The sequence below is a fragment of the Lipotes vexillifer genome, unplaced genomic scaffold (genome assembly GCF_000442215.2).
Source record: "Lipotes vexillifer unplaced genomic scaffold, Lipotes_vexillifer_v1.1 scaffold618, whole genome shotgun sequence".
Classification (NCBI taxonomy): Eukaryota; Metazoa; Chordata; class Mammalia; order Artiodactyla; family Lipotidae; genus Lipotes; species Lipotes vexillifer.
In genome coordinates, this window is record NW_006799025.1 from 2,206,171 (window position 1) to 2,229,828 (window position 23,658).

A 23,658-nucleotide genomic window follows, 5' to 3' on the forward strand; every position below is an offset into this window, starting at 1 on the left:
TAAAATCATGTCTTTATTCTGGGACAGAGACGGACAATAAGAGTCCTACAGGATTAAAAACGGTAAGAAATTCCACTGCCTCTTCCGTCTCCTCTAGATGCTCTGTGGTCTTCTGTCTTCAGCCCTTTAACAGAGTCGAGACTGATTATGTACACTTTAGTGTGACCAAGTTCTATAGATAAGCCCAGGTTTGCTGAGCCAGCAGCCAGCTTACTCCCAAGGGGTCCTGGTGCTGAAGGAATATGAGGAACTGAAATCCCAGGCTATAGATTTCAAGAGTGTTGCCTCCAGTTCTTGACAATTGCATAGATATAACAATTTATACAAGAACTAAATCGATTTGTGGGTTACCCTGTAAACTTAACCACCATATAACACGTTGTAGAAATTTTCTTCTATTCCTGCTTTGTTAGATTTCTTTAAAAATCAGGAATGGATAGTGCCTTTTTTCAAATGCTTTTTCTGAGTCCTATCGAGATGATCATATTATTTTCTCTTTTGGTTGTTGATATGTGGAATAATGTTGATGGATTTTTGAACGTTAAATCAACCTTGCATTTCTGGAATAAACTCCACTTGGTCATCACGTATTATCCTTATTTTTTGTTTCATCTGATTTTTTATTATTTTGCTGAGGATTTTTTCAGCTATGTTCATGAGGGATACCTTCTGTGATTTCTCTTCTGTTATGTTTTTGTCTGGTTTTGCTATCAGAGTAATGCTGGCCTCATTTAGAAGAGTTGGGAAGTATTCACTCATTATCCATTTTCTGGAGGAGTGTATGTAGAATGGTAATTCTTCCTTCAATGTTTGGGAAAATTCATCAGTGAAGTCATCTGTGCCGGAGTTTTCTTTCTGGGAAGGTTTGTAACAACAAACTCAATTTCTTTGATAGCCGTCAAGAGGCTACTCAGAATATCCAAGCTTATTTTCGAGTGATCTTTGTTAGTTTGTGTCTTTCAAGTTATCTCTCCACTTTATCCAAGTTGTTGAACTTATTGGTATAAACTTGTCTATCCTTATTATCCTTTTAATATCTTTAGAATCTGCAGTGATGTCATTTCTCTCCTTCCCAATGTTGATAATTTGTGTTATCTCACATTTTTCCCTTCTAAGTCTGGCTAGAAGTTTATCAATTTTATTAAAGTTCTCAAAAAACCAGCTTTTGATATCACTGATGTTCTCTATTACTTTTTTCCCGATTTTATTAACATATACACTGACATTTATTATTTCCTTCCTTTGGTTCACTCTGTTTAACTTGCTCCTCCTTTCTAGTTTTTTAAATTGGAAGCTGAGGTCTTTGATTTGAGACCTTTTCACTTTTCTAACATAGACAGTTAGTACTATAAATTTTCTTCTAAGTTCTGCTATAGAGGAAGCCCACAAATTATTTTTTGGGGGCGGCTTTCAAGTTTTTATTGTTCACAACTTATGTTTTTGCTCATCTGCAGAAAATAATTTTTAAATGCCTCCTAGTTAGCTGTCACTGCCCTAGACACTTTCATAGGCCTTTCATCCTCATCCTCACAACAGCCCTGTGAGGTAGGAATTGGCCCCATTTTACAGAGTTCATAACCGGTAGATTATTGCTTCAAATACTTCCATTTGCCACATGTTTTCATGGACTAGAGGTTCTTACTGTGTCATTTGGTCAAGAGGTCTCACTGGTCAGGGGTTCCTATAGGTTGCTCTAAGTTTGAAAGAATCAAACTACTAGAATTTTCCTGCGACAGGAGTGATGGGGTCGGTGGGATAGGAGTGAAGGAAGTAAAGTCAGTAGTCTCTCCCTTTGTAGCACCCTTTGCGTTTGCTTTGGTCACTTGTGCACAGGAGTGGGGGGGGGAGGGGACAGTGGGAGAGGAGGGAAAGTGATTTTAAGTCTTCTTGCTTCTTCAGGATGATTCCTCACAAGCGCTGTAATCTGGGACCCGATCCCCTCCACCGACACGGTTGGGTCCCAAGCGCCCTACCACCTTTCCAACTGGGGCCACTAGGTACTTACAGAAGTTCCCGGTGGGCTCCTTCCCAGAAGCCTGGGTCAGGTGCTTGAAGGCAGGGTGGGCACCAGTGTCGGTGACTGCGATCTTGCTAAACATGGGGAAAGAGACACTGTAGGTGCAGCGGGCAAAGCTCTCCATCTCCTTCTGCTGTCGGGTGCCTGTTGGCCAAACTGGTTGCAGAGGAACGCAAGTACGTTGAAGTGATGGGACCGCAGGTCCCGCTGTAGCTGCTGCAGGGCCCGGTAGTGCTGGTTTGTGAAGCCTCACTCGCTAATCTAGTTCACCACCAGGGACACCGAGCCGCGGTGCTTCTCCAGAGACACCATCTTGCCTCGGATGCTGACCGCCTTGAAGTCGTAGAAGTTCTGCTGCCACTGCGCGCAGGCGGCAGCCGCCAGCCGCCAGGAGCAGCCACGCCGCAGCCAGTGCTGCCACCTGACTCGCTCCCGAGCAGGCGGCGTGGCAAGGGCAAAGGCAGGGCGCAGCCCACAAATTTTTATATGTTGTATTTTTGTTTTAATCAGATCAAAGTTTCTAATTTCTCTTTTGATTTCTTGTGACCCATAGGTTATATCGAGGTGTGTTATTTACTTCCCAAATATTTGGAGATTTTTCCCCAAATATTTCTGTTATGGAATACTTATTTCCTGCTACTGTGGTCAGAAAACATACTTGTATGATCTGAATTTTTTGAATTTGTTGAAATATTTAGTATGACTTGGAATATGGTCTACCTTTGAAGTGTAATGTGTGCATGAAGACAAGAATTTTGTATTCTGTTGCTGGGTATAATGTTCTATAAATGTGAATTATGCCATTTGGTTAATAATGATGTTCAAATTTTCTATATCCTTATTGATCTTTTCTCTACTTGTTCTATCAATTATTGAAAGATATTGAAATCTTCTACTGTTGTGGCTTTGTCTATTTCTCATTGTAGTTTTGTCAGTTTTCATTTCATGTAGTTTGAAGTTCTCTTATTATGTGTATAAATGTCTAGGATTATTATGTCATCTTGATGAATTGACCTATTTATCATTAGGAAATGACCTTCTTTATATCTGATAGTATTCTTTGTTCTGAAATCTACTTTTTCTGATATTGATATAAAGATTTCAGCTTTCTTTTGATTGCTGTTAATATGGTGTATCTTTTACCATCCTCATACCTGTAACCTATTTGTGTCTTTATATTTGAAGTGAATTTCTTATGGGCAGCCTATTGTTGTGTCTTGTTTATTTATCCAACTGGAAAACCGCTGCCTATTAATTGGGGTGTTTAGACCACTTACATATTTTGTGTTTTTTCATATGGTTTGATTTAAATCTATCATTTTGCTGCTTGATTTCTATTTCTCCCACCAGTTCTTTATTCCCTTTTCCAGAATGTTCTGGCTTCTTTGGGATTAACTGAACACTTTTTGTGATTTAATTTTAATTCATTTGTTGGCTGAATGGCTGTAAATCTTTGTTCTGCTATTTTAGTGGATGCTTTAAAGATTGTAGTATACATCTTTAGCTCATTACACTCTCCCTTCAAATGATGCTATACCATTTAATCAGTAGTATACTAACTTTATAGTGTGCTTCCATTTCTTCTGTGCCAGCCTTTGAACTAACATGGACATACATTTTACTTTTACATTTATTATAAACCCCATGATACATGGTTTCTACTTTTGTTTAAACAATTAGTATCTTTTTTTTAAATTTAATTTAATTTATTTTTTTATACAGCAGGCTCTTATTAGTTATCTATTTTATACATATTAGTGTATATATATCAATCCCAATCTCCCAATTCATCCCACCACCACCACTCTTGCCACTTTCCCCCCTTGGTGTCCATACGTTTGTTCTCTACATCTGTGTCTCTATTTCTGCCCTGCAAACTGGTTCATCTGTACCATTTTTCTAGGTCCCACATATATGTGTTAATATACCATATTAGTTTTTCTCTTTCTGACTTACTTCACTCTGTATGATAGTCTCTAGATCCATCCACGTCTCTACAAATGACCCAATTTCGTTCCTTTTTATGGCTGAGTAATATTCCATTGTATATATGTACCACATCTTCTTTAACCATTCATCTGTCAATGGGCATTTAGGTTGCTTTCATGACCTGGCTACTGTAAATAGTGCTGCAATGAACATTGGGGTGCGTGTGTCTTTTTGAATTATGGTTTTCTCTGGGTATACGCCCAGTAGTGGGATTGCTGGGTCATATGGTAATTCTATTTTTAGTTTTTTTAAGGAACCTCCATACTGTTCTCCATAGTGGCTGTATCAATTTACATTCCCATCAACAGTGCAAGAGTGTCCCCTTTTCTCCACACCCTCTCCAGCATTTGTTGTTTGTAGATTTTCTGATGATGCCCATTCTAACTGGTGTGAGGTGATACCTCATTGTAGTTTTGATTTGCATTTCTCTAATAATTAGTGATGTTGAGCAGCTTTTCATGTGCTTCTTGGCCATCTGTATGTCTTCTTTGGAGAAATGTCTATTTAGGTCTTCTGCCCATTTTCTGGGTTGCTTGTTTTTTTAATATTGAGCTGCATGAGCTGTTTGTGTATTTTGGAGATTAATCCTTTGTCCATTGATTCATTTGCAAATATTTTCTCCCTAAGCAATTAGTATCTTTTAAAGAGCTTTACATAATAGTACAAAACTCCTTCATGTTTTGCCCAGGTAGTTATGTATTTTCTGGTGCTCTTCATTCCTTGTGTGGATCAAATTTCCTTCTGGCATCATTTTGTTCAGCCTGAAGGTCATTCTTTAACATGTCTTGGAGTGCAAGTGTGTGATGAATTCTTTCAACCTCTGTATATCTGAAAGTCTTTATTTTGCCTTTGTTCTTGAAAGATATGTTCTAAGTTTTTTCTTTCAGTGTAATAAAGATATTGCTCTACTGTCTTTTCTCTTGTATTGTTTCTGGTGACAAATTTGATGTAGTCCTTATCTTTGTTCCTTTTACGTAGTGTGCCATTTTTTCTTTGACTGCTTTTAAGTTTTTTTGTTTGTTTGTTTCTCACAGGTTTTGAGCCATTTAATTACAATGTGACTTGATGTAGTTTTTTTCATGCATATCATACCTCAGATTTACTGAGGTATGATATGCAATTATAATTTTCATCAAATTTGGAATGTTTTTAAGCATTATATCTTCAAAAATTATTCAGTCCCATCCTCCAACTCCTCTCCTTCTGTGACTCCAATTACATGTGTATTAGGCTGCTTAAAACTGCCCCACAGCTCACTGTTGCTTTTCCTCTTCTTTTTTGATTCCCTTTGCTCTATGTATTTCATTTCTGATAGATTCTGTTGTCATGTTTTCATTATATTAATTTTTCTTTTTGCCATTTATTCCATCTAGTGTTTTTATTTTAGTCTCTAGAATTTTTCTTAAGGTCTTTAAATTTTTAAAATATCTTCCATGTCCCTACATACGTTTTTGAATACATAGAATACAGTTTAATTGTTTTAGTGTTCCTGTTTGATAATTCTAACGCATGTATTGGTTCTGGGTTGGTCCTACTCAAGTGAATTACTTCTTCTTATGAGTCATATTTGCTCGCTTCTTTGCATGTCTGATAATTTTTGATTGGCATTGTGAATTTCACCAGGCATTGTAAATTTTACTTTGTTGGGTACAGTTTATGTCTATTTTTATAAATATTATCGCGCTTTGTTCTGTGAGGTAGTTACCTTTCTTAAGAAACTGATTATTTCAGGTGTTACTTTTAAGATTTGTTAGGTACCAGAGCAGTGCTCATTTTTAAGCTAATCATTTTCCATTACTGAGGTAAAAAAAACGTGTGTGTACTCTACTACTGTCCCTCAGTTTTTGAGGGTTATTCAGTTTGGGTGGTGGCAACAGGCACTATTCCCTGCCTTGTGTGAGCGTTGGGCATTGTAACCCTTAATTATTTTGGGTGGTTCTTTCCCAAGTCTCATGTAGTTTCCTCAGTGCATGCATGGATCAGTACACAGGTGAATCCTTACAGGGGTGACTTACAGATCTTCAGGTATTATGATATTCTTTCTGTGTGCAGTTTCTCCTTTTGGTACTCTTTCCTGAGAACCCCAGATGCTTCTGTCTCTTCGGAGTATCAGTTCCATCTTCTCAGCTCAGGGAGTCTCCAATCTCCACCTGGTTTCTTCCTTCCTGCACTATGCTCTGGAAACTCTGTCATGACAGTCATAGGGCTCGTCTCTTTGTTTCCCATCTCTTAGTGATCGCTGTCTTTCGTTGCCTGATGTCAGTGCCTTGCAAGTCATTGTCTCGTATATTTTCAGTTCTTTCTTGTTTCAGATAGGAGGATAGATCTTGTCCCTGTTTCTCCATCTTGGGTGGAAGCAGAAGTCTATATAACTTTTTAAAAAGGGAAAATATATTAACAATTTCGAACAACTGACTAGGGATCAATTTTGAAGCATCAGCTGTTTTTAAGTCAGGTATTGGCTGTATAATCATCTCTTTCATTCAGAATTAGAAAAAAATAAGAAAACTAAGGTAACTTTCACTGTATTGTGCAGTAAGAATTGTTTATAATGAGACCTTAAGATACCTAAAATAAGCTGAAATATATTTTTTTTATATAGATTTATTTAATTTATTTATTTACTTGTTTTTGGCTGCGCCGGGTCTTTGTTGCCACGCACGGGCTTTTCTCTAGTTGTGGCGAGCGGGGGCTACTCTTCATTGCGGTGCGCAGGCTTCTCATTGCGGTGGCTTCTCTTGTTGCGGAGCAAGGGCTCTAGGCGCATGGGCTTCAGTAGTCGTGGCTCACGGGCTCTAGAGCGCAGGCTCAGTAGTTGTGGTGCACAGGCTTAGTTGCTGTGTGGCATGTGGGGTCTTCACGGACCAGGGCTCGAACCCATGTCCTCTTCATTGGCAGGCGGATTCTCAACGACTGCGCCACCAGGGAAGTCCTGAAATATCTTTTGAGACATCAAAAACATGTTAGACTATTTTGGCAGAGTTTTACAGTTCCAAATTATCTTGCATTCTAATAAATAGCTCTTATGTATATGGTAACTCTCAAGTAAAGAGACTACTTGTATCATTTTTCAGCTATTTAGGATAAAGTCCAGGACTGATTGTCCTAAAGGTCTTAATCATTTTACACTGTTTTCTAACAAGTTTATCTTCTCTTCACTCTCTGCCTCTCCTGAGGGGTTTTTATTAGCATTGATGGTGAAAGTAAAGATCATAGTATTGAGTTTTAGATTTCCAGTTTCTTGCCTTTTTTCTTTCTTAGACTTTTTTGCTAGAGTATATTTTTAATGTACTACTTCTTTCTAAATGTTTTTCTAAAATATTAATAAATTATATGCTACAATGTTAATATCAGTATGCAAAGAGATATTTTGTGTTTGGAAACGATAAGGTAGTTTATTAAATGGTATTCATTTTTACAAGATTTTATACATGCTTATATATATGTGTATATATATATTTTGCACCTCTCTATAGGAAGAATCATTATGTTGCTAAGCAACAATGACTGAATACATACATACATACATACATAGAGTCATGGTGGACATTAGTTTTTGCCTGTATTTTAGCTTTTGAAGGCAAGATAAAGTGTTTCCTGTTTAATAAAAGCAGCTTGTAGCAACAACATAAGTAAGTCAAGGAGAGATGCAGAGAAACTGGTAACATAAATATCTAAAACAAACAAATTTACCGTTCAAAATATAAGACAAATGTTTATGTGGCCTTCTACATAAGTCAGTGATGAGCAATCCATAGCCACCCTGTGCAAAGAGACAGCCATTGATTGAATTTTAAGGTGAATATTTAGGCTACTGTCTCCGTGTTGCTACTTTGCAAATATGCTCATCGATTAACATTCATCACTAAACACGATGACAACGTTCTCACTGATGATATTTCATTCTTTTGGAAGTAAGTAATATAAATTGTAAAAAATGCATATTGTCTCCTTGTGGAGTGCTATAAGTGTATATTCATTTTGGATAAATGAAAAGAAATTAATCATCTCAGCATTTTAATTTCTTTTTTAAATAAGTGTTTATGCAAAGATAGTTGCCTACTATTTACACTTGTGATTTTACTTAATACCGCAGATACCACCTAATCATCTCAAACCTAATTGTGTACTGTACAGTTTCATTTTTAAGTTCTGCAGTTTCTGCCCTTGTATACAATGTTAAGTCTAATCCATTCAGATGTTTGAGGATATGTCACTGCTAGCCACATTTTCCTTAAATGCTTTTTATTTTTAAAAAATTTTAAATGTTTTTAAATACAATTTTAAAGGTTACTTTCCATTTACAGTTATAAAATATTGGCTATATTCCCGTGTAGTATAATACATCCTTGAGCCTACCTTATACCCAATAGTCATGCTTTTTAAATTCTTATGTCAGTAGTCCAGCAAAGAAGTAGAAAAACTGCGTAGGCAGTGATGGCTTTTGTCATTCAATGCCATTTTTGTCATTTAATTATAGCACCATATAGTGAGTTATATGTCAAGTCTAAACTTAATGAATTACAGAAGGACACTTACAAGATTTAAGAACAGTGTAGGAACTGCTTTATGGCTTAATTTAACCCTCTAGGTTGATTTTATTTGATTCCAAAAGTACTCTCAAGGGGCACTATTCTGTGTATCGTCAGCAACTCCAAAGAAACACAAGCCATGATTTCTATCCTCAAGGAGTTTATAGTCTATTTGATGAGATGAGACACGTCTAACTTACCACCATTTTGAAAATTCAGATTTCAGTACAAATTCTTGATCAGGACTCTAGAAAAAGTGTCAGGTAAGATTTATGTCTTCTTTTCACCCTTACTACAAACAACACACACACACACACACTTCTTGGATTTTTTCTGCAAAACAAAAACAACATGCAAGCAAACATCAAACACTTTTGCAGCAGTTTCATTTAGACAGTGAATAGCATGAGTAATAGATAAAGTCGAAGCTATTGTAATTTTTGTGTGTTTTGAGAGGAAAAACTTTGGACTATCGGGAATATCAGTGAACCATGATGATAGCTGGCAAATATCAAAGGCTTCTGCAGACTGATATAGAGGCTATTATGCAGAGGGTAAGATGTTTAGGAGAGAAAGTCAGTTCAAATGTTGACCTGTGCATCTTCCATGACCTTTGAGACCCAGGGAGAGAAATATCTTGGACGAAGTACATAGAAAAACAACACCTAACTTCAATATTGTAACTTGTAAGAAAAATCTTCTTTCTATAGGAAAAAGAGAAATCTATGACAAAATTGCTAAGGTAGACTACAAGCTTGGAATATGTTTTTTTTTTTGGCCTTGCTATGCAGCATGTGGGATCTTAGTTCCCTGACCAGGGATCAAACCTGTGCCCCCTGCAGTGGAAGCATGGAGTCTTAACCACTGGACTGCCAGGGAAGTCCCCAGAATATATTTTTGGGTCCAAACTCTGGAACATATTTAGGATGAGTAAGTGGTACTGCTTGACTTAAGGCACTACTAAAAGCTATGTTTTGTTTTTAGAGGTTGTTTGTTATCACATTAGGAGAAAAAACTCTTGAACTCTGGCTGGAGAGTGCTGCAGAATTGAGAAGTGGAAATGCTTGTTGGGAATGCTTGGGAAGCTTGAGTCATGTAGTTTTATGTTTTAAACATTGATAAGCCTTTTATCACCATATGTGAGGACTTCTGGCAATTGGACCCTAAAGTTGGAATCATGGAGAAAGATGAGCAGTTTCATGGCACATTGCTAACTAGAGTTCAAAAGGAGGATGAAAATGACTGCAGGTAACTATAGTCTGTAAATGATACTCCAGAAATTGGTGACCGTAACAGTGATTCTCAAACTGTGTTGCAGAGAACCTTAGGGCTCTGAGAAGGCATCTTAGGTGCTTCCTGGTTGTGATGGCTGGGGGTAGAAAGGGTTTCAGTCCCGCTGATTTTACTCTAATTAGGAGGCTATACCTTTATATGTTTTATATATGGGGATTCTGTGAAAGCTTTCATTTCAAAAGAAGTTTTGACCTTTCCTGGAATAAACCTGAGAATTGTTCTTTCAGAATTAGAGCATCAGAATAAGCACTTGAGTTAATTCCTAATTAATAGAATTATTATGAACCATGAAGCTCTTTTGTATCACCCAGCAGTGGCTGACACAAAAGAAGACAAGAAATCATTAGAATGTAGATAAGTAACTGTATTTTGAATTGAAAAGTTAAAGGAAATTGCTCCATTATTCTGTGAATTTAAGATAATTCTTGAATACCGGGTACATAATTTTTGAATCTCAGGATTGAACTTTACCAGTGTGTGAGGTTGACAAGGATAAGCTCACCCTTATTTCCTGCTGGCTTTTACCATTTTAAACGTGTATGTCAAAATGTTTCTGGGTAACCAGTTGGTCACTTTCTAGTTGTTCATACAAAACGCTGTATGAACAGCCTGCAGATTCTTGGCCTGCTCAAAACACCTGATTGTGTTTGGGAATATACTGATGACAAAAAGAGGGAGACTAAATCCAGAGAAGACATCATATGCCTGATCTAATCTCACCTGAAGTCTGTTTAAATGGGATAGGTGTAAAACATAGTGTTACTCAATCACAGGCCACAGTGTAGGGCCACACTCTGTAAAGTGCCAGTCCAAGATGAAGTAAAATGCTTGCATGGGAATGCAAATCAATTCACTAGATCCTTCACTGAGGAAGTCTTAATGTGGAAAAAAAATGTCAGAGGAAGCAGAGAGTGTGCTTAGTGATGGCAGCAGACTGAACGCTTATGTTCCCCCCAAATTCACATGTTGAAATCCTAACTCTCAAGGTGATGGCATTAGGAGGTGGGGCCTTTGGGGTAATGTCACGAGGGAAGAGCCCTCATGAGTAGAATTGGTGCTCTTATGAAAGAGACCCAAGAAAACTCCTTTGCCTCTTTAGTCATGTGACGTTACAGCAAGAAGACAACTGTCTAGAAGTGGGCTCTCACCAGGCACTGAATCTCCCACATCTTGATCTCTGACTTCCAACCTCTAGAATTGTGATAAATAAATTTCTATTGTTTATAAGCTAACCAGTCTATGGTATTTTGCTGTAGCAGCTGTCAGGGAGGAAGCAATTTTCTTGTACCCTTCTAGGTTCTTCTGGCTGGCCTAAAAATTAAATTGGCATGAAACAGCTTCACAGGAGGAAAATCAAACAAATGTTTAATAATACATATACATGGGAGAGACCCAGGAAAGCTGAGTAACTCACCAAAATGGCTGAAACCTTCGCCTTAACATACCATCTTCAGCTATAGACAAAAGATGTTGAGGGTAGTAGTTTGGCATCTCAAAGGGGAGGAAGTCAACTGACCTGGAGAAGGAAAAGCAAATGTTTGGTAAACAGATGTTTGCTAGGCTATGCAGAGACAATGGGACACAGAGGAACTTTAACAGATTTTGCTAGGCTTCTTCCTGTCCACATAGCACAGCTCCTGTCCTGGAACAGGCCCTCTATCTGCACTCTTCAGGCAATTAGGAGGAAGATCCACGTTGATTCCTGAGTCTTTGGGGCTTTGATTGTTTTCAGCACAAAATAATTTGCATGCCAAAGAGACATTTTGGGGTGGGAAAATTTTGCTCCCCTTCATCCCCAAGTGGACTAAGACAGTGACATCGATGATTTACATTCTGACACAAGCTCCTTATTGCATTGCATACTGGTAACAAAACAGTTCACATTCAGGAAGCTGGTCTACAGACTGCACTTTGAATAGTACTTATATAAAAAATCCTTTAGAAACTATCTCTGACACGAGTTATCCACAGACCTGGATATTAAGACTTCAACAATGGCCTTATCAGCAATATTGAAGAGGGAAGGGTTTCTTCTCCATAAATGCTATGAAGGTAGAAGCTCTAGGAAAAAAATCAGGTTACAATGGTAGAGGTGATATATAATTCGATGGACATACCTGGTATGCGTCAGAGCCCACTTAGTTGTCAAGTACCTGCTGGCATAGGAGAGAGTGTGACAAAATGAAGAGGTTAAAGTGCTGGACATCACACACTGTATTTATGCTAAAGTTTTAGAGATTCAGAATTTAATTAGGGGACTAGGTAAAGGGGGACTGCATGGCATGACAGTTATGCATGGGAGTGTGGTGCTATACCGCTTGGGTTAGAAAACTAGTGACCACATTTCCCAGCTGTGAAAATTCAGATTAATATAACCTCACTAAGCTTCAGTTTTATTAACTATAAAACAGGAGCAATGATAATCATACCTACCTAATAGAGTAAGGATGAAATAAAATATTCATGTAGAGCACTCAGCATATAACACACTAAATACATGTTTGCTATTGTAATTTTTTGTACCACACTGAAGTATTTCCTATAGTACTTGACCAAACACTAAAATAACTCATAGATATTCTTAAGTATTATTAAATGAACAGGAAGAAAATGTATGCTCTGGGGGAAAGGATAACCCTAAACTTCAAAGTTTATATCATGGAAGGATATACATTTATTAAAGGTGATAAAATTCTGTACCTAGGTTTGGTAAGCTGAAGATGGCAGAGAAGCAAACCAATGTGTTTCAGACTCAGTGAATCCTGAAGATTTCCGGAAACAAATATAGGTTCTTCCTTTGAAATTTTCTGCTTGACCATGCAGGAGTCACCTGTAAGAATCACTTACAGGTCACTCATCTAAATCCACTCCTGGATGCTTTTCTAAAGGTTGCAATTTCAGGAAAATAGTCTATTTATTCATAACAACAATTTCTTCTGTATTGGAAGAGACTCTTACTTTAGATGCTAGTAAAACAGGACTCACTGAAAGAGACAAAGAGTATATAATGTCATGCAAGTCAAGAGGCTATACCACGGAAAAAGTATCCTTAAACATAAATCCCATGACATCAGAGGCATGCTTGGTATCTCTTGGAGGACTCTTATTCAAGGGCCTAGCATGAGATGAATAATTGCTGAACCACTAAAAAGGAAAATACCAACAATATTAACTAACTTTTGCTTGTTTCCATTGGGAGGAGTCTAATTGGAACCAGCCTTAGGCAGATACAACGGGTGCACTAAGGTCCTGACTGCCACTCCTACACCCACAAAGAGAAAAATGGTGCCCTCTTCCCACCATTCAGGTACTCCCAAGACTAGGTCTGGTGAAGAAGGACTAGTGCTCAAAGAGATCAGCTCTTGGAGAAAGTACTTGAAAACCAGGCTGTGGGCAACATCAGGATGACACAGAAACCTCACCTGGATCCAAGCCCTATAGCTATGTCCTAATGCAGGGGGAGGGGAAGACTGCTATAGACCTAGACCGGAGAGGGCGTCATCACATATCACCATGTCTGTCTCACTACCTTTCTATTTTGACTTATCATGTGACCACCATTCCTTCAATTGTGTATTTTTACACTGCTCACTCTAATAACTTTTCACTGTGGTCTTAACTAGTGCTGTTAAAAAGGCATCACTTTGAGAGAGTGTGCTCTCTGGAAGACTCGCTCTCTCATTTTATTCCAGACCCTGCCTACATGTCACATCTTCGAGGACTTCCCCAGCCACCCTCTTTAAATATGACACCCCCCACCTCCTTACTCGCTCTAAATCCTCTTCCAACTTTCTATTTCTTCTTAAAATTTTGTCAGTACCCTGTGTTATTTCTGGTCTGTCTGTACAACTCAAGTCAGCTCCTAGAAAGTACCAGTTCTCCAAAACAAAGATTTATGACTTCAAGATCCAGCGCTTTTAAATCTCTTGTGAACTATGTTTCTTCTTCAAATGTGTTTCTTCGGGCTTCCCTGGTAGTGCAGCGGTTGAGAATCTGCCTGCTAATGCAGGGGACACGGATTTGAGCCCTGGTCTGGGAGGATTCCACATGCCGCGGAGCAACTAGGCCCGTGAGCCACAACTACTGAGCCTGCGCGTCTGGAGCCTGTGCTCCGCAACAAGAGAGGCCGCGATAGTGAGAGGCCCGCGCACCGCGATGAAGAGTGGCCCCCGCTTGCCACAACTGGAGAAAGCCCTCGCACAGAAACGAAGACCCAACACAGCAAAAATAAATAAATTAATTAATAAACTCCTACCCCCAACATCTTCTTTAAAAAAAAAAAATGTGTTTCTTCTATGAACTGTGCCTCTTCCTCAGATATATCTCTATAATTATTCCTCTTACTACCTCCTTGTAGCAGATGTCTTGCTATAAATGGGGTCAGAGGAGGCTTGGAAGGGAGACTGTGTGAGTTTCTATGTCAAGCTCCATAGCTGCTGCTAGTGTTTAAGGGTTTAAGTTTCTACCACCATTTATAAAGAGCTGCTATATCCAGTTACATAATATTTAGAGGCACGTGTCTTCTAAATCCAGTTCTAGAGCTACTGACAGAGAAAAGGGTGTACAAGTGTTGAGCTGGGAGCTGGTTGCTTTCTTCAACTAAAATTGTCCAAATGGCACTTCCTGATGAGTCATGGAGAGTCTATGGATTCCCATGTCATTACCAAGGTTACTGAAGCTCTCTGCTCTCCGAGCACATTTTCAACAGGGCTGGTTCTATAAAGAAACAGACAAGGCAGCTATTTTGTTTAATGTGAGGGCCCTCAAAAGGCTAGCCTGAATACAAATTTTATTCATATTTACTTGATTTAAAATTCCTACCATAGTCACCTTCTAGAGATACACATCTCCTAAATAAATAAAGTTTTTTTTTTCTCTAAACACTAGAGTTACAAATTACCTACCTGACACATTACAGGGGTTAGTCACCCCGATCAATATTTCATCACATGTTTCTTTAATCAGGAGCTCAGGTATCTGACATGTGAATGAAGAGTGGCAGTTGATTATGAGAATTAAATAAGATATTGTATGTTGAACACTCAGCACTTAGAAGATGCTGAAAAAATAGCAGCTTTTATTACAGAGAAAAAAACAGATTGAATAAATGATTATTATAAACCTAATAGTAACCTCTTTATGATATTGTTCCTCAACTTCTATGTAATTGTTATGAGAACCAGAAACATTGCTGCCACGTGTGCTCTTGCAGACCCAAGATCTTTAAAAAGAAGCCCAGGTGGTTTTCTCTTTATCATTTCTAATTCTGAACTATTCACACCAAAATGTAAATGATTAGTATCAAATCAGTCTTCAATATGGAGAAGAGAACACCAAAATGCCAGGTAACTTATAGGAGGCAGGTGTGCAACAATAAAAGCAATGCTGATTTCTTCTCGCGTCAGTCTGACAGACTTTATGTCCCTTTCCTTTTGACTTAGCCTCATGTTCTTCAGTCACTGAGGGCCCTGTCCACTGACTCAGTAAACCCTAGATTTCCTGAATGCTAACATTTCCTCAGATGCTTGCTAAATGAAGACTCCAATTTACTTCTAATGTCGGGAGACACTTTAATTTCCTCATCACTATTACCATTTCTCCCCGTGCTACTTATTTTCTCAAGTGAAGACACAGTAGAATAAGGAAAGCAAATGCTTGAACAATCTCTCTGATGATTTGTGAGATATCAATAGGGGATTTGATTTTCCTTTTGGCTTTTGCAGACTTGGAGCAACAACATTTATCCATAGGTTCTAACCTTTCTGGAACTATGACGTTGATGCCCAATGGGCTCCCCTTATGTAGACTTTGTGACCAAAAGTGTTAACAAACATATGCCACTCATAACACTCTGATTAGAGAAGGAAAAACAGTCTCATTTCCTATGACAGACAAGATCCAATTTCCTCTGGAAAATCACCAAAGCAGACCTCCTTCACCAAACCTACTGGTTTGGGACTTCCCTGGTGGCACAGTAGTTAAGAATCTGCCTGCCAGTGCAGGGGATATGGGTTCGACCCCTGGTCCGGGAAGATCCCACATGCCATGGAGCAACTAAGCCCATGCGCCACAACTACTGAGCCTGCGCTCTAGAGCCTGTGAGCCAGAACTACTGAAGCCTGCACACCTAGAGCCCATGCTCCACAACAAGAGAAGCCACTGCAACGAGAAGCCTGTGCACCGCAAGGAAGAGTAGCCTCTGCTCGCCACAACTAGAGAAAGCCCGTGCACAGTAACAAAGACCCAACCCAGCCAAAAATAAATGAATAAATTAAATAATTTTTTTAAAAAGTCACTTGGAAAACAAACTTATAAGACATTTATAGAATCCGTTACATTTTTTACGATTTTTTCCCTTAATCTTTTATTATTGTCTAACCCATATCTCACTCGATAGAAATTTTGCTTAGAGGCGTGCCCACAAGGTAACTTGGTTTTCATTTCATTCATATTGTGTTGGCTTACATATTAAATAAATAATGAAAGTATTAAATACAAATGACGCAGAGAGTGGAACAAATCAACTGCTCCTTGGTAAGCATAGAGCTCACGGGCAGGGGGAGACGGGCACAGCGCACTGGAGAGATATTACCTGTCAGGAGCTTTGAGCAGGCATGGACAACGGACCATGTGCTTTCATGGGGAGTGGGAAGGGTGATGGTGAATTCAGCGTGCTGCTGCGTTTGTTCAGTAAAGATTGGCTAAAAGACCTTTACCCTATGTACAAAGTGCTTGGAGAGCGGAGTGGAGCTACTGAATATTTCTGCTTGGATTTGGTCTGAGATAGACACCACAGAGAACATGTCATTTGCCTCCAGATCTTAAACGAATTCAACAGGTTAAAGAAAAAACTCAGTTGAGGAGTTGGCAAAAGGCAAGAGGGCTTTCACAGTGAGGAAACAGAATATGGAAACCAGAGAGGGAAGAACCATGGAAATACGTTTCAGCCACACTTTCCTAATGCCCACTTGGGAAATGTGGCCAAAGAATAGGGTGCCTGAAATGAAGTGAACAGATAGTATGATTTTAATCGCTATGTTCAATTTTTCAATGAGTCTACACTATTCACCCCAGAACATCTAAGAAGCTCTCTGAACATTCAGCTCATTTTTACGCCACCTTGCTAAAATTTCTGAATAGGTTCATCCACTAAACCTCCTTACATTGATGAGAAAGGAGGGACGTCAAGAAGAGCATCAATATGGGCCCCTTCCTAGCCCATAGGACCCAGGGAGACTTCATCACTAGTAGACAGAGAAAATCAATGGGGCGTTTGTATCCAGGGAAAGTGCAAGCTTCCACCAGTCACCCTGCTGAGAAATTATGATCACAATAAAGGTGTTGCATAACACCTTGTAAAGTTAGAAGGTTGACCTTTACCCACCATGCCTTCCTTTAGGGATCACTCATTACCTAACTCAAATCTTACTCCTTTTCCAATATGGGCTAAAATGTCACCTATCCATGGACAGTGTTCCCTGAACTCTATCCCACTGCCCTTTAGTCTGATAACATTACTCATCCCTTTGCTCGCCCATGCATGTCTCTTAAACCTCTGTAAGAGCACTTATTTCATCCTGCCTTAGGCCAAGGGATGTTGGATGCATATCTGTATCTTAAGGAATTGTGAACTTCCTGGACACTGGATTTGTACTTTTCAAGACTCTGTTTCCCCCAACAGCACCTTCCACAGTGTAGTCAGTAGTTTCACAGTAAGTACTTATTTGCTCAACTAAAGAAATGAAGATACGAATAAGAGGTCTTGATAGCCTGGAAGAGAAGTACAGTTGCATTTATGAAACCTGCTCCTAGAAATGAAGGCAAGAGTTGGGAAGAATAAAGAATTTGGGAGAGGTCTAGTGTTCAGATACAAGGAGATTAGAGGTCTGGAAAATAGGATCTTTGAGAAAAGGTCAGAGGAACTGGGATGGTTTAGCATGGCAGTGAGAAAATTTAGGGGAGTAATAAGAGGCTTTAATTATATACATTAAATAGCTAAGCAAAGGAAGATTCCCAGCTGCTGTCCTCTGGCTCTGCTGAGGATAAAACCAAGAGGAACACAATATAGTTTGTCTGATTTTCTTTCACATATTACTTAACATCAGGGTCTTTTCTTTGTCCACAGTGTTTTTGTGTAACTGTAGAAACAAAGTAAGCAATGAGACTCTACTGGCCTAATCTACTCTACTAGGATTTTATTAGGCTTGTATGTGAACATACAGACTGGTCAATGTCCGGGCCATTGTCCATGTGCCTGAAATTCCTCTAAACACTAGTGCGTGTTGATATGGCCCTTCAAGGCTCTCTCTGAGTGCCATTACCTGGCCTGTTTTATGTGCAGGGTCCCACCAGTCTCTCAAGGATATGTGCTTTATGTGTAAATGTGTCTAATAAGGCCATGAGGAGACTGGGCCTGGGGTGGAGGTACTCTGTCCTGATGATACTTTATGTTGGCACTGATTTAGATGAGGAAAAGAGAAATCCAATGGAGTATTGCACAATTATTCAGGATGTGATTAAAGAACCCTGAGAACTTTCTCTTCCTATCAGAATGAGAAGGAGGGTGGGGAAGCAGATGTAGTCACTCTTCCTTAGCTGTTCGGTCAGCCTGCACTGGTACCCATAGAACTAGACGTTCCTGGACAAATCACTTAGACCATAATGTGAAAGTTATTTTTCACGTGAGTATTAATTCTGTCTTAAGAAGTGATAACTGCTGTTAAAACAGAGGGGGATCCAGGCTTATTTGTGTGGTTGCATGTTTGTGTGTGTGCGTGGACTGCATATTTATTTGTTGTTGTCAGAAGACAAAGCCTCATAGCTGCAAAAGAGACAGACTGACCCCAGAGCTAGCCAGTGCAGAAGGAACTCATTTGCATAAATACTTTTCCCTACCCTGGGGCAGATTTGCAGCTCATCACTAAGGAGCCGAAGTTCGGAGAATGAGGAGAGGGAGAGAGGATTATTTCTTTCCCTTCCTCAGTAGGTTGACCTCACTTTTCCCTTGAATAAGTGAGTCTGTGGTGCTGCCAGCATTCATGCTTTTCCACAACCCGAGTCGTACAGAGAACCACAGCTATTTTCAGTAGAATCAGACCCCAGCTGAATAGCATTTTTCCCTTTTACTATTTTCCCAGAAGTGAAAAATACAAAACGATCTGGCACTAGACGTTAAGAACAAATACACTTCTCCAATTCTTGTTTTCCTCTCACAAGCATATTAAGGATAATAACAATAACAACGCATTACTTCTCCCCTCACTTGAGACTCACACCATTTACCATCGGCATGATTTACAGATCATTTTGGTTTCTTGGATGGCAATTAAAATGAACATTCTAGTAATTATTCCTTTTTAATGACAGCGCTATCTTTTTTAGATGAGAATCTCAACAATAACCAAAAAACAAATCAAAACAAACAAACACACAAACCCTCCAAACACCCTGGACTGATTAAATTAAAAAACAAGATGAGCAGTGAGTCCTTCTTGATTCAATCTGAGTTTTCAAAATGATGAACAGTAGTCATGAATGTTTTACGATTCACTTGAATGAATATTTTATCAACTTTGAATGCGTCCACAAATTTCTCTTTTATTTTTGCCTTTTAAAAATAGTAAAACTGAAACTGTCTTGCCAAGATTTAAAGGGATATTAGTTCTCTCCTCACATATTCTGTCTGGCCTTGCGAGAGTGGCCCATTGTGCCCAAAGACAACAGTTTCTTTGCAGTGCTGAATCTTAGACACTAAAGACAGCCTCTCTTCAATGGGGTTACTACAGGGAAAAAAAGAAAATTGCAGTGCATCATAGCAGGGACAATCTAATCCTCTTTGCTGGTACATCTGCTCTGGCAGTTTTGCTCTGCAAATCAAAAGGCATCCCATCAATTAAAGTTCCTCTTCCTTTCATTTTTATTCAGCTTGTGAAATGTGACCAGTATTCACCCCCCCAAAAAAAAAAAAGTTTCAGGCCACTTTGGTCACAAATATCCACCCCAAGGGTGTGCACTTTGATTTGTTGTCTGGTTTCCGCTGACTGTTCTTCCTCATTTTTTTTTTTTTTTTTTTTTTTAAGAAGGAGCCCTTCTCCTTTGGCAGAGTGCAGTATATTCAGAGAGCTTTACAAAACAAAGCTTTCAGCTCTGAGTCAGCAACAAACTCATCTTTGTTCGCATGGTTCTATTAAGGAAAGAAGGCCAATTTTCTGCAGGTTTCTATGGCTGGCTTCACAAAAGCATCTCTCTGTGTGGAAGCTCTCTGGCAGGAACAGCCGACTCTGAGATCATCGTTTTCCGTAATGACCAGCTGCAATGATCGGAGAAAGAAAATCATAAACTGGTTTATAGAGTGGTTTTCCTAAGGAGGCTGAAACATAGATTCATTCACTGGGAGACACGAAATAAAGGCAGCTCATTGGTTGCATTCACATATACAGCCCAAGGCCTCCTCCACATTTTCCTTTATCTCCAAACACACTTTGATTGGATATTCGCGTCATCTGTTTTGAGGAGGAAGTGAAGCTCATTTGCATTTCCTTGGGTTTCCCAGGAAATTCCCAGGAATTCTTGTCCTTCATTTGATGGTGTTTTCATGTGTTTGGGATCACATTAAATTATAATCTCACAGTGTGTTTCCAGGTACTGAACTTTTGTCTACCCCTATAGCTAGAGCACTGTTAAGATCTCCAGTTGGCCCAAGGGAGATGGCTTAAGACTTCTAGGACATATGGCAAACATTCAGAATAAACAAAATAGTCTTAGACTCCTGAAGCAAGGTTTTTCAAAAACATCAGCATAACCCTACTTATCATGAAGTTTAACAGGTAGAGTTTGCAGACATGCAGCTGCGTAGAGCAATCTATGCTAGTGCTGCTTCCGTAAAAGTGTTGTAGGATAGTTTTATACATATTTGGATTTAAAAGAAAATTTCCAGATTATAAAAATGTTAGTGGAGAATTCTGGTCTTAACAAAATGAAACTTCTTTTAACTGTAAGACTTAGAATCTTAAATATGCTAATGCACGTCATTATTTTCTAAGAAAAATGCCTTGCCCCCCGCCCTAGTCCACACAGGAACATCTGCTTAAACTAGTACTTTAAAGATCTCACTTTGGGGGAAAGGCTGACCAAATCCAATGGGATGATTAACAGCCAAAGCCTTCCAAAACTTAGGCTATCCTGGATGAAGTTTGCAAGAGGAACTTCAGACATTTGTTTTATTTTTATTTTTTATTATTTTAATTAATTAATTAATTAATTTTCATTTTTGGCTGTGTTGGATCTTCGTTGCTGCACGAGGGCTTTCTCTAGTTGTGGCGAGTGGGGGCTACTCTTCATTGCGGTGCACGGGCTTCTCATTGTGGTGGCTTCTCTTGTTGTGGAGCCCGGGCTCTAGGCGCGAGGGCTTCAGTAGTTGTGGCATGTGGGCTCAGTAGTTGTGGCTTGCAGGCTCTAGAGAGCAGGCACAGTAGTTGTGGCACACGGGCTTAGTTGCTCTGCAGCATGTGGGATCTTCCTGGACCAGGGCCCGAACCCGTGTCCCCTGCATTGGCAGGCGGAGTCTTAACCACTGCGCCACTAGGGAAGTCCCAGACATTTGTTTTAATATGAGTATATCAAATATTTATAGTCAGATGTTATCTAAAACTAGCTATTCAGAAATCAATTACAGTGTGAAATGAGAGAGCACTATACCTTTTTTCCCTCCAAATGCTGCCTTTTTACAGGTAGAGCCTTAGGAGATGTCTATTGGTTGTGTGACTCTCACTTCCCAGGCTTTATGGCATAGAACAAGAGCCATGATGAAATTCAAAAGAGAAGCCAGGGCTGCATAAGTACATGGAAACCTAGCAGGTACCATGTCGTTCCTTCTCAATTCATGGCTACCAATAAAAGATTCCAGAAAACATATTATTGCCATATTTAAGTATGATATGTTTTTTGTCATTATATAAGAACTGCTACCAAAGACTTTTTTCATTCTTCTTTTTAATTGTTTCAAACAAGAGATATTTATGGAGTGCTTACTTTGTACCAGGTACATTGTAAATTGGGCAGACATGATCCTTGCTTTCCTGGAACATACTAGCTAGAAAAGAGAAAGGAGAAACACCATGCTTTATAATTTCTAGTCATGTGATGATTTGTTCATTTTTCAGAAAGGATTTTTGTGCATTTAGAACTGCGTGGGTGGGGCAAAACTTACTGATATTTTGAAAGAATAATGCTGAAATAATGTTGGATTCATCCTGAAATTTGCCTGACTCAGAGGGCTCATCCTCATGGGCATCAGACCTATACTTTGTTCTTGCAAACACCTTGCATTTAGCATGACTGTATTTTGGGCAGAAATTCATGATGGATAAGGATGTGTCTTCCGAATTACTTGCCCAGCACTCCTGAGCAACTGTTTCTGTTTTTCAGTGACTGATGAGTCACAGTTCAGAGGAGGTAGAATCAGAGTGTCAATTGTAAAAACGCGAAGGTGAATTCTACCTTGGAATCCCTGATACAAGTCTAAACTTACCTCAGGTTGGAAAATAAATCCTCAAGACACATATCTCAGTACTTGATATACTACAACACATAAAGGATTTTTCTGCACTCTTGAAGCAAGTTGGGGCTTGGTTGAAGGGTATTTTTCTTAAGAAAGAAGGAAAGATAATGGCTGAGCTATGGAACAAGACAGTGATAGAGAAGGTGTGATAAAATGGTTCTAAGTTATGAGACTTGCAAAAGTCATAATCTACATGAATAGCCACCTCATAGGGAAACATATTACCTAATTGAGTAGTGTAAATTTTAAGTCAAGGAAACATGACTTAGAATGTATATAATCTTGGATTCTAGCTCCTGAGTATATGTACTTCCTTCATCTTTTTCTAGTGTTTTAGTAAATAAACCAGTCATTTGTATAATTTCTACTGCAATTTTTCTCTTTTTCTGTATATTTGTCTCTTTTTTTGAATCCAGATCAGTCTAGTCAATTTAAGTTTACTTATTTATTCAAGAAATATTTAACTGCCTACTATTGACTAAGCACTAAGGATTAAATGTTAAAAAAGAAAAGGATGCTTTTGTATGATGTTACTTGAAAAACCATTGTTTCCATATATAACTACATAAAACCGTTCTATATATATATATATGTATAAAATGATATATATTTTGTATGATGTATTATATCAGGTAGTAACTGTTTCTCCTCTTTAACTTTTATGCCTTTATTCCACCCACATACTATATATTAAGTGATAACAAGAACTTAAGGCATGCAAATGGCTTTTCCTCCCTCACTCACCACTCTCATTACATTTCTGCAGAAGCTGCACTGTCAGTTGTTTGAAGGATTTTAAATGGATCAAAAATAAACATCACTATAAAAATGTGAAATTCTTTCTATCATTGCCAACAAATACTCTTTGAAATCAACTAAGTAGTACACCTTTTAATTACTGAAAGAGGAGACACTTTTAAAATGTTAAAGCTTGCGGCAGTTTACTCATTCTGCTTACCTAAATTGACATCTTGAGCAAATTGCAGATTCATTCGTTCATTCACTTCTATGTTATGTGTGTGATATGTTTGTATGTGAGAGAGGAAGAGAGAGTATCTAGTACTTGTCAAGAACCTGGGTGTACTGCAGTAAATAAAACAGATAAAGGTGCCTGCCTTTGTGGAGCTTAATTCTAACAGAGGGAAAGCTATTTGATAAAAGGCCAGGTAGTGCTATTTTAGAAAAGTGCTATGAAGAAAACTGAAGGAGCGTAAGGGCAGAGAGGACAATAGACAGGAAGCGTTTGATGTGGTGAAGGAGGATGGCCT

General features: G+C 38.8%; 1 pseudogene; it reads right to left on the minus strand.

Moving 5' to 3' along the window:
* Positions 1-1,776: 1,776 nt before the first annotated feature.
* On the minus strand, positions 1,777-22,190 carry LOC103068881 (glutathione peroxidase 7-like; annotated as a pseudogene).
* Between the last annotated feature and the right edge of the window lie 1,468 nt (positions 22,191-23,658).